Source organism: Physella acuta, unplaced genomic scaffold, assembly GCF_028476545.2.
Source record: "Physella acuta isolate Inbredline_101_S28 unplaced genomic scaffold, ASM2847654v3 ptg000489l, whole genome shotgun sequence".
Classification (NCBI taxonomy): Eukaryota; Metazoa; Mollusca; class Gastropoda; family Physidae; genus Physella; species Physella acuta.
The window spans coordinates 50,665-67,748 of NW_026732008.1; the positions used below are offsets into that span (position 1 = coordinate 50,665).

The window sequence follows — 17,084 nt, forward strand, 5'->3', positions numbered from 1 at the left end:
TAGTACCTACATGGTGTCTATTACACTATCGTCTTGTCCAGTTAGGCAGTTATCATTTGGTCAAAATATATATGTGGTTATTTTACTTAAGTCAGCTTATATCCTATTTTAGACGAGTCCATTGTTAAAATACAAAGATTTAAATATAATAATTAAGGCCTGAAATAGCTTAGTAAAGAAATTAAATTATTCGCTGTTTTAATGGCCTAAATTAGATTGTATATCTAGAATCTCGATCTAGATAGAATCTACGAACAGATGAAAAATTGCTCTAGTCTAATTATCGGTAACTCTAGATGAATTCCTTGTTTTGTCGAATTACATTATATGTGAAGCTAAAAATAGAACATTCTAGGACAAAAATGGTTAAATAAAAAAACTCATTTATTTATCGTGTTTGCGTGCTTGTTTTTCATTTTAACTAATTATTTTTGGTTCTGCCTAATTTGAATACTTTTCTTTTGACAGCTTATAGATAGATCTAGATACATTGATTGCATACTCAAATTAGAAGAACTGTTAATTTAATTTAGCCTATTCTATTAAAATTGATAAAAGTGTTGGAACTTTAAAAATTGCTAATATGCCTATTCTAACAGCTATTTGCTAGATCATTAAGCTTTATGAGCGTTATTAATGGGTACCATGGTCGTCAATGAACATCGCCATGTTTGTTTTAATAAAATATTTGTTCTGAACTTTTATAATTAAAGGGGTATTTCTACAAACAAACATATTAATAAACTATGTACCGTTTTTACATGTGTGTATCTTCTTCTTCTTCTTCGTTCTTAATTATTAGTGCTGAAGGGGATCGAGATTTATCTGCCAGTGGGTTTGAACTCGAGACTTTGTTCGAATTTATCAACCATGAGCTAGTTGCCGACTCGACCACGCCTCCAACACAATTAAGCGTTACGTGTCAACTGGTTATGCGCCATTGAGGCCATTGACTCCGATTTCAGCCTGCTTTTCTTTTTTGGATTTGCTTCCATAGCCTTTGTCCAACCAAGAACAAACTACAAGGCAGCAGTTGTTTAATTTTGGAGTTGTCTCTCCTAGAAGAGTGGATGTCCCCAGCTAACGAGCCTCATCTGCCCGAGGGTTCGAACTCGAGACTTTTCGGTTTAGCAACCATGAGCTTTACCGATTCGACCACGCCGACCCCTACATGTGTGTATATTATTTGAGGAAAAAATATTCTATACAAATACGTATTTAACAGTTCTACACATAGAGCAGATGCTACAATCTAATCTAACAAAACAGACACAAAAATGAAAAAAAAAATCAATAAATAAATTATATACAAACATTTGAATTTTAGTAGTATATAGATAAATACTTCAAGATTGAATTAGATTGAAATTTATAATTCTTTGTGTTGACTACTATATACAAGCATTACAATAGCAGAGGGTTGAAAAGGTGACCGATAGATCGAAAATTATATAGACACAGAATCCGACAGAAAGACAGACTGACAGAGATACAAATTTAAAAACGAGAGATAGAGACAGTGAGCAACACAGAGAAAGACAGGATAGATAATCAGAAAAGAGACAGTGATAGCGAGATAGAGAGAGACAGAGAGAGAGAGAGAGAGACAGACAGACAAAGAGAAAAAAAAGACTGATAGATTGATATACCCATCGCTCAGAGAACAAACTGATGGAACGCCCTACCTTTTGAAGGTCAGACCGACTGACTGACCAAACATCTTCCGGGCGATTGATCTACTGACCGACCAAACAACCGACAAACCTACCGACCGATCGAAAGACAGATCGACAGACAGGCCAACCCACCGACTGACAGACCGACCGACAAACTTACCGACCGACCACTTAATCGATCGAACTATTAACCGACCGACCGACCGACCAATAGACCAATCGACAGACCGACCGAAACACCGACCGACCGATCGACAGAAAGACCGTCTCAGAAACTAAAAACAGATGAAACGACATGCCGCTCGACCGACCAACTGATGTCCTAACAGACAGACGGATAAACCGACCAAACAATCGTCCGACGAATTTATGGATAAAATGATGAACTGAACGACTGACCAACCGACCGACTGGCTGACCGATCGAAAAACTATCTGACTGACTAACCGACCGACCGCCCGACAGACCGTCAGACTGAACCACCGACCAACCGAAAGACCGACCTTTACACCAACATTCACTCGCGCCAATCTATACATCGAACATGCATCATAACATTGCCTCCCTCCCCTTCGATCTTCTAGCTTATATTATACCATACTCGAGCATATTATTCAACTTACCCAAAATCAACTAGATAATATATACATGAAATGTCCTAATATTTTCAAATCCAAATTAGTTCACACATTAAATCTTGTAGTTTTACTGACACACAACTTTATTTCAAACAACTGACATTCAACTCATGTTAACCGCTTGCACTGTAATCTGTGTCCATCCGACAAGGTATTGTTGGTTCTTGGTTTATTCTACAGTTCTCTCATTACCACATTCAGCATTGCCCATCTCTTCTAATCAGTAGCTACTATAAATATTTAACCAAGCACTACTATTTGTGATGGAAAACAGAGCTCTAGTTCCACCATTTAGAGGACATATGTGGTTGTTTCAATCATTACATAGAAATATATGTAGCTTAAACAACATGCCACTGGATCCCCCAGTTCTTGTAATAAAACATTAGGATAAAGTTCCATCAACACATCGTATAAAAACATCAACAGCGCATAAGAACTTCTATCAACCTAGAAAACAAATCAATTCAGCCTACATTACCATAATACAATATAGTATTTCCACATCATGGATCACATTAAATTATGATTCTCGCCAACCTAGAGAAGTATCAACATAATCAGCACAGCTATATATACAACATGTTGGTCATTCCTACAATTGTTCCTCATTGATGCTTAAAAATCCCTACAATCTTCCTGCATATGACCAGGCCTATTGTAAACAAAACAAAGCATATGACTTGTGACCTTCTTCCCAACTAATTTCTAAAACTAACTCTATCTGGACAGTTTCTTCCTACATGACCTACTTTTGACAATTGTAACAATGAATGGGCCGAGAAGTTGTCTTGGAAACTGAGTTTGAGTTTGTATTATTGACTTTGATAATCCTATTATCCAACACTTTACCACAGCTTCCTTGCACTCCTTGAATGATAAAAATATGACCGTGTTCTTTCTCCTTTTTTTGGTAAGTTCATAATGACTCGTCTCAAAATGACGTTTTAGAATTAAAGGTTTCATAGACTCATGACTGAGAACAACTTTGCACAGTACACGTTGTTTTTTCTCTATTTCATTTCCAGTGATGTTAGTAAAGCCGAATTTTAGATATTTTTCTAAATATTTATGGGATTTTTTTTCATTGCTGGTGTGTACTCTACTAGTTGGCGACCCCCCAGAAAGCCCTTTGCGACCCACCTGGGGCTCGCGACCCACAGTTTGAGAACCCATGTTCTAAACATTGTCCAAATTTATGCATTTTTCTTATTTCTTCTGTGTCCATTTTTTCCCCTTTTATATCCTTCATTCTCTCCCCTAAAGTATGTAATCGATCTTACAAAAGCATGGAAAAACATGACTAATCGCTCATATAGTCCTTCGTTGGCCAGGTATTCTCCTTTTGTACAAGTTCATGGTAAATACAATATAGATAAACGATACCAAAAGTACAGTCTGTTACACGTCCCCTTTTCAAATAAAACTCTTTGCAACACAATTTTATAAGTACAATGCTAGTAGGGCAGGATCATGTGCCAGACACAAAAAAGTAGAGTGAAAATAAATTCAATATAGAATAAACATTTGTAGTCACAAGTTTACAAGCAGAACATACCACAATGTGTGGTGATTATATCACTCACTAGATAATTTCTAGATTATAAAAATTGCAAAATATTATGACAATATATTTAGATCAATAAGTGTGTAGAAAATGCTCATACATTTTAATATTCAGTGGCACACATCACAATCAGCTTGTTCATACACAGAACCTTAAACAATATCAATATCGAAATAAACCCGATAATTTAAATGTGTCAGTGTTTGAAAAATGCTTTGAAATGTATAAGCATTATGTTTAATAGTTGGTACCTACATATGCCCAAATAGAAAAAAACATTTTAATCATGGAGTGTCCCTGGTACTAAACCCATTACATCAACTGAGTAAGAATATCAAGAAACTAATTTGTTATACGACTTATCTGCATTTTTATATCACATAATTTAAATACTCAAGATTAAATTAAACTCATAAATTATTTTTTTTATTATATTCATTGATAGCCTTCCTTATCCACAACGCATTTTCTTACCACGCTTGCTTAATTTTCTTGTTGCCTCCCCTAGTTGACCCATTTAAGTTACATCTAGGTCACGGCACATCAATAACATTCCTGCCATTAGCAAGCTCTGACCTGTACATGAGTCATGATTTAGACGTCCTGCTTATAATCATGTGATGTATATATAGTCCTTTACTTTTATTTGCCTACCATAGATATTGTACATTAAACATTATATAACATAACTAGCCGTCCCGGCCAGGCCCTGCTCTGGCTTCTGTGAAAACCTTTCTGTTAAAGACCATTACCTGTGTGTTTATTAATCATCATAAAACCGGCATTGCCCACCCAAACCACAACCAACCAAAACCTCAACAATAAAACGCAAACGTAACGCTAACACAATTACAAATACAAACGAAAACAAAAACCTAACAACAAACCCAATCACAACCACAAACACCAATACGAACACAAAGAAAAAAACGAAAAAGCAAACAAAAACAAATCAAATCCAAATGCAAAACCAACCAGATACACAAACCCAAAGAAAAAAACACAAATGAAAAAGCAAACGAAAATAAACCAAATCCAAACGCAAAACCAACCACAAACACAAACCCAAAGAAAAAAACACAAACGAAAACGAAAAAAGAAAGAACAAAAACGAACCAAATCAAAACGCAACCACTAACGCAAACCCAACCTAAACACAAAGAAAACACTAACGCGAACATAAACGCAAAGTGCTCACAGTCGAGCGGAATCGCCTGTTTCAGCTTAATAAACGACTATAGTACCCCAACTTATTCATAGTCTTTTGCACTCACTTAAACGAACGTAGGCGCCAAACCGAACACGGGAGGCCCGGGACCCCAAATAGCAACCTGTCTGGGCACCAGAGGACGCCCGGATTCGCTTCACTTAAAGACTATAGTAACCTTTCGTATCCATACTCTATCGTACTGTTTAAAGCGAAATTATGCACCATACCGCTCACAGGATAGCCCAGAGCGCCAAATTGAACCCTGGTGGGGCGCCGGCGGACGCGCCTGTTTCAATTTAATGAACTATTATAATACTCCGAGCTTAATCGTAAAATACCTACAACATTTGCACGTGATCAATCCCCGCTAATTATGTAATTATTTTTTTTCCCAACACCAAAACAAAGTAATAAAATGTAAATTCTTTTCCACTAATGCACTGTTTTATAAAGGGAAGTAATTGTGTTTTCCTAATTTATCAAAGGGAAGTAAGTGCTAAAGGACTAAATATAAATATAATTTTCAGACATAATTAGAATTTTTATAAAAGATGATATTTTTTTTAAAGTTGTGTTTAATGACCATGCCGAAAATTATTACTATCAGTTTAAAAAAATGAAAATTATGTCCCAACCCTTTTAATAGTAATTTTTTAACTTATAAATTTAGACTATGAGCACGGTTATAATCTAACACTTAAATCCATCAAAGTATGTCCACGACAAACAAACTTATCACATGTAGCTGTATGCTGTATGAATTGAGCTTTATATATTAGATAACATACTATACTTGGCATAATGTGTAACAATAAATTCATAAAATCATGTTTGTTTTAACCTTTGTATAATTGATGACCTGTCTGACATCTCTTCCATAAATTGTGGGTGTGGCTTCTAGCTTTGCTACTATAATAATTCCCTTGATGTATTTTAACTTGTATTACTATTAGGTTTTCTTGACCATTATTTTCCTTCTCTTTGGGTATCTGTATTATTTCTTGGTCATCTAGCTTAGTATTTTCTCACTATGTGTTCTTTTGCTTGGTTTATCAACCAACTTTATACAAATATTATGGCATTGCCTTGACCTCTCATATTTTTTTATTAGATATCTGTCATCTAGGTCTCTGTTGGCCTAATAAGATACGTTCTTTCTTAAATTATTGTTATTGCTGTATTTTGATATTATATGTAGTTTGTTGTACATGACTATTTCTGTTTGATCTGCCAATCTACACTAGCAGTGATCTTGGGAGTGACCTGTGTTTCCGATGTAAATCATCAATTAGTTTTTGTTTTTTTATAATTATTGTTACTGTATCCACAGCTTAATATACTTCTTCTACTTTCAGTTTGTGCTTTAATTACAGGTACCTTCTAGTTTTTGACTCATATTTCTTGACTAACTTGTGATTCATTATTAATTCCAATTCATTCAAAAAAAATTCTCCAATTCTCTGTTAAATTTACTCTTAATGTCCAGTATATCTTCTTTATGGTTTGACTCCAACTTTCTAAATAGTTCTACTATAGGTACGTTATCTCCAGTGTTGCTTATTTCGTTGACCAACTTGTTCATCATCATTGGTTTGCTATCATCCGATAGTATTATTTTATGGTGATTGCTGCCATTCTCCGATAAACTTATTGAATCACCTTGACTACCATTCTCCCAGGGGCTTAACACCTAGACTGCAACTCTGTGATGAACTTAAGTAAACACTAACACTGCCTGTTGTAATTTCAGATCTATTTAACTCTATTTCTAGCTTATGCTTTGCTTCATCTGCTTCTCTTTGAAGCCGTATTTTCTCATTTACTGCTTTAGCAGTCTTTCATCTCCTTTTTTCTTGCTTTTAAATGCTTCTTTTTATCAATTTCTATCTTCTAACACTTTAGCCATTTCCTTGTCATCTACTTCCTTTTTAGTCTTCTCTTCTTCGTTTCTAGCCTTTTCTACTTTATTTCTAGCCTTTTCTTCTTCTTTTCTAGCCTTCTCTTATTTTTTTTTTCTAGTATCGTCTTCAGCTTTCTTTTGTTTTGCAAATGCCAACCTGTCTTCCTTTTTAATGTCTAGCTCATTCGCTAGTTCTATATATTTTGCCATTTTAGAACGTTTATTTCCGGTGAAAGTTTAAGCTCAAAATGTTAAAAAAAATATATACTTCGGTAAGAACGCGTATCTACAAGCTCTTGTCTAGCTTGCTTTCTGTCGACAGTTTGTTTACCGACACGCATCATGGATCGAAACTGGGGTGCGAAAAGTTGGCACGTTGATCAAGACATGAAGACAATGCAATCTAACATTAAATTTGACTTAGTTGGATGCCAAGAATTTTTTTTTAGAATAATGAAAATTTTGCCTAAATTATTTGGCAGCCGTAACCAACTATTCCATCTTATTATACACGAGTTATCATGTTCATTGGGTGCGCAAAAGTTTTTAGGCATGCAATTTTTTTTGTAAACAAAAAAGGTTAAAGTGCTGAAAATAAACCGGGAGTGATCTCTCCTCCTTAATATTGCGAATATTCTTTTATAACACTACGGGGAAGGCAACTCGTGATATAGAAATAATTTTTAATCATTTTTTAATTGCTAAAACTATTTAAAATACAATAGAATCTCGTAGAAACGAAAATTGGGCACCTAGTTAATGGCAAAAAATATGTGCATGATAGTGCGGAATGTTATCAGTACTTTATAAATATATATGCTTTTTTGTTAAATCGGAAACTTTGTAAATTACTACTTCCGGTAGAAAGGAAATTACTCTAAAGTTGACGGGAAGCAGAAAAAGTTGTCTTTTACTTTTATGTAAGATTTTATTTTTCTATCTACAAGTTATAGGCTTTTGAAAAACTAAAAGTACAATAAGTCCCACTTCCGGCTATCGGAAATCGCTCAAAAGGTAATACAGAACTGCAAGTTTGATATAATAATACTTATATAAAAGTTAAATAACCTAGCTGTAACCTATTCAAATAAACCCATTCACGCTTTTTTACAGACATAAATTCCCCCATACACACACGGACAGAATTGCAAAGTCCAGTTTTTCCGAACATGATTACGTGTGAACCACCGACATTTTAATAAATCTTTATTTAGAACGTTTGTCCGATGAAAATAAGTCCCCTACACTTCGTATATGATGAAGCACTAAGAAGTAAAAACAGGAAAACTGTAAAAATTACACGTGTTTTTTGTGTACGATTACAATACTTTCTCTATTCTAATATATAAACGCCCATGTGCGCACTTCTCTTTCTCTCTCTCTCTCTCTCTCTCTCTCTCTCTCTCTCTCTCTCTGTCCGCAAACTATTTACGCAGGATATCACAATCTTCAGCGATATATGGAGAACTTGATACGGACTTTTGTTGAAAATAATATGGAAGATGTTTTAAATGTATAAACACAATTTTATTTAAAGAAAGAAAATAAAAATAAAGAAATATTCGAATGTAGAAACACACTTTTAATTATGCAACAGGAAAAGTGTTTATAATTGGGACAAGAACGCAGAAATCGCTGACGTCACATGTCATACAATTGAAATAAAGTACACAAAACCAATGGCGTCATCATCCAATTTTAGAATATAAAGAAGTGAACTATTTCATTAAAATTTAATTTAGATCTATAGTTTTATTTATCGAGACGTAATTTATGAATTTTATACAATTTCCTCGGCCAAAACTTATAAAATTTCTTTAAAAAGCAACATAAATACTATTGAAAAGCCGGTTTTTTAACTGAGTTATTTAAGCCTTTCAATCAATACGTGCATTTAATACGGTGTTGTGTTGATAAATTATGTATATAATTTGGTCTTATTTTTTTCTAATAGGTATTAGTAGCCTATGTTATTTTAAATGTGTCGGGCTTATAGCTATTTAGTTATCTCTTTGCTTTGTCACTAATATCCTTAAACCTTTTAGTAAAGAACATTGCTTTTTGAACAATAACTATTTTATAAAATATTTTTCCAAAAAATGTATACCATTAAAAATATATAGACCGATAATTCACGTGTAACGGGTACCAACGGCTAGTCCTAATATATATAAGCCCATTCGCGCACTTCTCTCTCTCTCTCTCTCTCTCTCTCTCTCTGTCCGCAAAATATTTTCACAGGATATCAAATCTGACTCTTCATCAATATATAGAGAACTTGATATGGCATTTTGTTGAAAATAATATGCTGGGTGCTTTAAATGTACAAACTATATTTTATTTAAAGAAAGAAAATAAAAATAAAAGCATTTTAATTATGCTACCGCAAAAGTGTTTATTATTCTGATAAGAACGCAGAAAAAAATGAATTCAAATTTCACGGGGTTAAAATACGGAAAGTGCACAAAACTAATGGCGTGATCTTCTAATTTTAGAATATGAAGAAATTACCAATTTTAAGCAAATTTGACTTACATCTACTTATCAAGGCGTACGCTATAAAATGTAAATAGTTTTCTCTGCCAAAAGTAATACAAACTACTTGAAAAGATAACACAAATACCAATGAACAGCCGGGATTTTTTACGGAATCATTTATGTGTCTTAATCTGTGTGTGTGTGTTTTTAATACGATGCAGTGCTGACTAATAATTTATTTAAATTTTGTTTTTCTAAAAAAGTAGTGGTAGCCTATTTTATTTTAAATGTGTCTGATTTTTAGCAATATAACTTTTCTTTGCTTTGTCACTAATATGTTATAATGCACTAAAAAGTAGAGAAAAAAATGTAATTTATGAAATATATCATGATACAATAATATTTAAAATCATATAAATAAAAGTGTGGGTCCCTTCCTAAATATAAGTAAAGGTATCAATTCGAAATTATAGTGACCAACGCATTTGTTTATGTTAATTTAAAAGATAGTGGATTATTATATATTTCAAGAAGATATTTTAATTTTTTAAAATGCATTATTAAATAAAATATTGTTATTAAAACGCTTTTTATGAATTTAAAAAACAAACGTGTTGCTTTTATTATGAACAAACTTTCTCATTAAATAGATAGACACATCGTGGCCTAACTCATGATGAGCAATTTGATCTTACTGTTGCTGCTGTTATGCACAGTTTCTTTCGTGGAATGTAACTTAACAGAAACCTTTGGCAAAAGATGGTATGTTTTTGTTATCCACATATTTTAGTTTCTTTTATTACCTGGTTGTTTAGAGTTAAGATTAGAACCAGCAAATGTTATGGTAAATTTTAAAATGTTTTGGTAATAGTGGTATTGAGCAAAAGTACAAGGCCCATCAAGTAAACAAGCGGAACACAGCTAATTTTAGACATAATCTCTATTAATTTTAAAAATCCGTTTATCCTAGGAATAACATTTACTTTTAGAGTATATTATCAATAAAAATATAATATTAAAGATGTATATAAAGATGTATTGAGAACCTCTAAGCTTTCACATTAATTCGAATAATATTGCATGACCTTTTGATAGCATTTTAGTGTAGTCGACTCTTAGAAATTATATGTAATGTTGTGACCGCCAGTTATCGCTTCATATGCTGAGGTCTCTGATGCAGATGAGCCCTACTTCATCTGCCCCATGTGTCTTGGGCTCGAACGGGAATGATGACTCAATTTATACATGCATTTAACATCTTAAACCTTACCTAAACCAGACTTACAAGTGTATCTTCATTATAACGTAGCAATCTGTCTATATAATTGTCTTCATGGCGACCATGCGAAACACCATCAAGACGTAAGCTAAACAGACCATATCGCTACCAAGCCCACCCCCATCAGTCTGGTGAGCTGTTTACTATTGGGTCGAATTAGTGACGGCTATTAGGGGCAGATAATTTAGTTTTTAAAATATGTGAAACTAAGGTGAGGTAATAACACCTTTTGTTTAATCTTTTTTTTAATGTCGTTCGCGAATTGTCGTCACGGATGGCTGCTTTCACGGGGGAGGGAGAGGAATGGAAAGTGAGGGTTCTTCACGAGCTACTGATAGTGTTTTAAAGCAAAATATTTTTAGTCGAAGCATTGTTAGCGTCGAATTCACAAAATATGAAAAATGGGAAATAGAACAACTAAAGAGAGCCGTATGCTACGTCGCGGGTCAACTCGCATATATAATTCTCATGAGCACCATGCGGGAAACCAACAAGATGTAAGCTCAACAATATATATATATATAATTCTGTTAAGGGGACCTTGCTGGGCACCAAAAGACGTAAGCGCCGCCTAGCAGCCCCCTCTCTTCCTCTCTAGGCATATCGCTACCACCCCCACCCCCACCGGTCTGTTGACCATTTTTTTTTTTACAATCGTGGATTAGGGTCTAATTAGTCACGGCCATTAGGGGCAGATAACTTAGTTTGAAACTATTTTAAACTTAAGGGAGGTAACTAAGAGGAGACTTCTTTCACGGGGAACCGGGTAGAAGTCGGGTGAATGGAGGAGGGGGTTATCGTCCCTAACGGGCTACTGATAGTGTTTTAAAGCAAAAAATTTCAGTGGCAGCATTCGCACATAATGAATTACTGAAATGTAGAATATATAACAACTAAATAGCGGCGAATGTTACGCCGCGAGTCGACTCGTAAATTGCATACTAGCAGAGCGCCCGCATTCCATGCTGGTGACGGTAGCACTAAACAAAAACCGTGATTAGCTTAATCGTAATCATAGTCATAATATACTATTATACAAGGCTAGTGGTAGTGTGTCAGTCCTTCCTTCCGTCATTCCATCATTCCGTCATCGCTATAGAACCATCAACATATGCCTTGACTTTACTTTCATCGCATTCTTATACAATTACTTAAGTAGGGTATATTTATATAACGAATTACATTTTTTTCATGTCGGCAGCTTTTATTCTTTATTGCATTAGTCAAGAAACGAACTTGAATAAAATATTAAATACACTCACATTTAAAACATATTAAAAGGATCAATATCAAATAATATTTTGCTTATATACCTATGGTCGAATAAAAGTAATCAATTCAAATGTTTAATAAAATATATAATACTTATGACAGGGGAGGTAATTGAATTTTTTTAAACTCACGCCAAATATTGATATTTAAGTAAAAAAATGTGAATGCATATTGCGCTGACGTCAATTAGGGCATTATTGTTGAAATACAATAATTAGCGTGGATTGAATAAAGTGCAATGAGGTTGGTAAAACACGGATATTTAAACTGCCTTTAAAATATTCCTATATACACTGATTATTATTTTTAATCAATAACAGTTTACACGCTGCTCCTAAATGTCCACTGTTTACTTCTATCTTTCGGTTTGCGGACAGGCTAGGGGTATTATAGTCGTCTACTAAATAGAATCCGGCGCTTCAACCAGATCCCCGGCAGGGTGCTATTCGACGCCCAGGGCTACACTGTGAGCACTATGCTTTTATGTTTGCATTAAAGTTTGTGTTTATGTGATGCGTTATTGTTTGTTTTTAGGGCTGTGATAGGGTTTATGTTTGCGTTTTTTTTGTTTCCGTTTGCGTTTGCATTAGTGTTTGCATTTGTGTTTACGTTTGTGTGGGCGACTGTGTTTTCTTTTGTGTTTAAGTTTGGTTTTGCGTTGTGTTTGCGATTCTTTTTTGTTTGTTTGTCGTTGTGTTTGCGTGTTGAGTCTGCGTTAGCGTTTGTGTTTGTCCATTACTTTGTGTTTTTTTTTGCGTTTGTGTTTGCATTGTGTTTGTGTGTGCTTGTTTTAGTTTTGAGTTTGTGTTGTGTTTATTTTTTCGGTTGTGTTTGTGATTAGTTTTGTCCTATCCCCACATAGGTACATGTAAATTCAATTCATTTTTTCTAGGCATATAAGCAAATGTATTGTTTTACATTGATCAGTTTAATATGTTTTAGCAATGTGCATGTATTTAATATTTCTTCACGTTCTTTAGCTTAGGTATGCAAAAGAGTAAACATTTGACGACAATTAAAAAATAAAAGTCGTTATATAAACAAACCCTAGTCCAATACTTATAATTAGAAAATGAGTTACGTAAAATCACGGCATGTGTTAATGTTTACTTTTATGGTTCTAGAATCTTTAGCGATGCAGGAATAACGGATGGAAGGAAGGACTAAAACATGTCAACCAGCTTTTTATTATAGATAACTATATAAGTTGTCTTAGTAAATAAAATGTTTTTTTATAGGTGCGCCCGATACTTTAAAAAATGTTTTCCCACTAAACCATGCTGTTGGGACATTTATGTGTGCAGGTAAAAATTTGTCCTTAAATGACGTCACTATCTTCTGAGGATAGGGGGTCCGTGAAAATCGTCAATTAAAGCATGCCGCGTAAAAAAATTGCATTTTAGTACACATGTGTGTAAAGATACAGATAAACAATGTATTTATGTTTGAGTTCGGGTGTTTGTGTTTTATGGTTCGTGTAATATTTGAATACACCTATTTGTCCAAAGTATGTGTTAGAGAGCGTCACTGGAATATAAAAAATTGTTAATAATGCAACTGGGCATTTCTCATGACCATTGCAAAGTATATATATATATATACTAGGCATACTGCCTAGGTTCGCATAGGTTTTCAAAAAAATTGAGACATTGAATGATTAATACATAGGTGAGTAGCTGTTATATTAAATGCATAGGGCCTAAATTTAAACATTGGAGTGATTTCATCTCATTCAAACAATGATTGAATATTCGCCTATTTATTACTCGCAATGTTATTAGAAATGCGAGGGCTTTCTTAATAGTATAAATCAAATATTTTATTAAATTTCTTTCGCAATTACAACACAAAACTTAATTTATAATAAAAAATCTATTTAAAAAATGCTATAATTTTTTATTTTTGTTTTTCTTAGAAATAGTAAACAAAATATTTTAAAATTATTACATTAAAAAGCTACCTCCACTGTTCGTAGACCAAATGACATACTCTTTAATTACTTTTTCACAAACATGTGGACAAATCTAATGATTCTAAGGTTTTTTATATAAATAAATAAATAAGTAAATAAATAAATATATATATATATATATATATATATATATATATATATATATATATATATATATATATATATATATATATATATATATATATAATATATATATATATATATATATATATATATATATATATATATATATATATATATATATGTATACATATATATATATATATAAATATATAAATATATATATATATATATATATATATAGGCCCTATATATATATATATATATATATATATATATATATATATATATATATATATATATATTTATATATATATATATATATATATATATAGAGAGAGAGAGAGAGAGAGAGAGATATTTAGATAGATATATATACCATTTCTAGATGTTTTTAAAAATTTTTTATTTTTTTCTGTGTAATAGGACCAAACCATGTGGAACAACATTTAGGTGTATGAGACCAGGGAATGGCAACGCATGACGTCATTTATGGATGACCCAGGAGTCCTTGTCAAAAGAAACAACTAATGGATAATTTTGTTAATTAATTCATCTAATAAAAATCGAAAAGAAAATTTTTTTTTGTATGTTTATTTGCGATAATTAGGCGATATGTCATTATCAAATCATCATCATCATCTTCACTTTGCCCTTATTATGGTTGTTGGGGGCACCACAGTGGACACATAAATTCTCCGCCATCCACTTCAGTCGTCTGACGCTCATTTTCTTTCTGTGAGAAGACTAGTCTGTTCCTTTGTGTCATATATAAATATTCGTCTTTGCTTTCCCCTTATTTTCTCTCTCGGCACAGAGCCTTACAACATTGCCATTTACAAATCAGAAGCCATACCATTCAGGATGTTGGTCATTATCAATGTCTTCACGGTTGCAATGGCATCTATATCATCAGCGAATTGTGTGAATTGGTGATGGTTCGTCTTCGGTTACTGACTTAGCTGATATGGTTTTCCAAGGCGGCAGTCTTTGAAACGTTTACCTGCTTAAAAATAACTTCTATGCATACAATTTTAAAAAGAAACGTTGTCTATTTGGAAAACAAACGTCATTTATCAGAATAATTGTATTCCTTTTAAGATTAAAGAAGAAAAAGAAATTCAAGCTACAATTGTCAAATAATTTTAACAAATAATTTACTAGGTTTCATAAAATAAAAAGAATAACACAAATATTTCATATGTGTCAAAGAAATAATTTTTTTTTCATTTCACAATAATAAAATATATTATTTTTCTCAAAATAAGCAAAGTAATGAAATTTAGAAACATTTTTACTTCATAATAATCTAAGTAATAATGATGGCTTAAAAAATACGTCTTATTATTTAAAAAAAAATTAAATCAAATAAACGTTGAAGATTGAAGCACAACGCGAAATTTACATACTCCATTTTAATACATTAGTGATCAGTTGATGAATCAGTATGATTAGAAAAATTATTTAAAATGTTGTCTCTCTTCAACACAATTTTTTTTTTCTTTTATTGTTATCAATACTAGTATTGAAACAACGGGTGCAATTTACAATCTTTACACATGTACTTCTGGACTGCTAACCCGTAAGTCTTGAGTTCGAATCCGGGTTCAAGTCAGTAGACCGTCCCTGAGGCCACCCAGCTCTGATTGGTACCTAACCCACGTTAGGGAGAGTAAAGGCGGCTGTACCTTTGTCTACCATTAGCGTTGAAATATCACTTTCTGTTTATATTGCTATTTCAGTTACATCTCTTGCTTCCACCCCCTCTACATAACAATAGACACAAACTTAAAGTAAAAAGTGATTTATCTAAACACAGACAACGTTCTTATAGAATAATATTTACAATTTTATAACTTTAATGTAATAAGTTTATTTTTGAAATATTAACATTATTTATTACATTTTTTAAAATTTCAATCTATAATTATTTTATATACCACATTTTTATAAATATACAATCTTATAATTAGTGATGGGTAACTAACTTACGTTAGGGAAACAAAGGCGGCTCGGCATAGTGTTGACTACACTTACCCTTCATATTTCGAAGTCTCTGAAGCAAGTGATGGTGACATTAGCATTGAAATCGTTTACTTAATTTAAGGCATCAAGTGAAACCGAAGGATTTAACAGATGTGAATGAATTTAAATATAACAAAAAAGGATACTAAAAAAGGGGTAATAAATATAATTTCTATAATTTAACTACTATTGTGTTTACGCATGGCTATCAGCTCTAATGATTGAGATCTACAAGCGGCAGAATTCTACTAAGACCAACGGACAATACACTCTAAGTTTCACAAATGGCGACATAACCCGAATAGAAGAAACCCTGAGCTGGGTGCTTCCTTCTTTATGCAAGAGACTCTAATACAAGCTCTGCCCAAAAAAAATATTCATCGTTAGTATCCACCACACCAACAACCGAAGTATTACCGTTTACACAGCAAGTAAAAAGCCACACCACACCATATCACCTTAACCTAACAAGAAAAAATACATCACCAGCAAAGTTCAATGACATTAGAAGCCACCACTCCGTCCAAATCACATAGTGAAGACCTGAATCGCCACAAACTTTTCCTAATCTGCTTTGCTTTTATTCTTCGGACCACTGTCAATACATTTGGTTAACGAAGAGCACATGGACGCCCTAAATTGTTAGATTTACAATCAAGACAAACATGTTGGAACATTCCGAAACATAACACCAAAGAGCACTTACCTATTAGTGTTTATATTGTGAGGTTCCAGACTGCTTCTTTACAACAAACAAACATCTAAAAACACACCCTTAAAGTTGGCAACCAGAAATTGACACAGCCCACAATGAACTCTATTATTAACAAGACTCAAACAACGAAGTAACATACATCTACTGTGACGAAGCGGACAAATTCATTCAATAATGCAATGCAGCTACAATGTTTCCAATGACAACCTATCAACTCAACAAGAACTTAGACTTAAACCTTTTGTATGAAATCCAATACATTTTTATCTCTTAACGGAATGGTCGGGAGTAC

General features: G+C 33.1%; 1 long non-coding RNA gene across 1 annotated transcript; it reads left to right on the forward strand.

Annotated features, from left to right (window-relative positions):
• The first annotated feature begins 10,119 nt into the window (after positions 1-10,119).
• LOC131944368 (uncharacterized) lies at positions 10,120-14,542 on the forward strand. Its single transcript, XR_009387012.1, has 3 exons — positions 10,120-10,231; positions 13,259-13,324; positions 14,479-14,542. It is a non-coding gene; the product is annotated as an uncharacterized LOC131944368 (long non-coding RNA).
• The last annotated feature ends 2,542 nt before the right edge of the window (positions 14,543-17,084 follow it).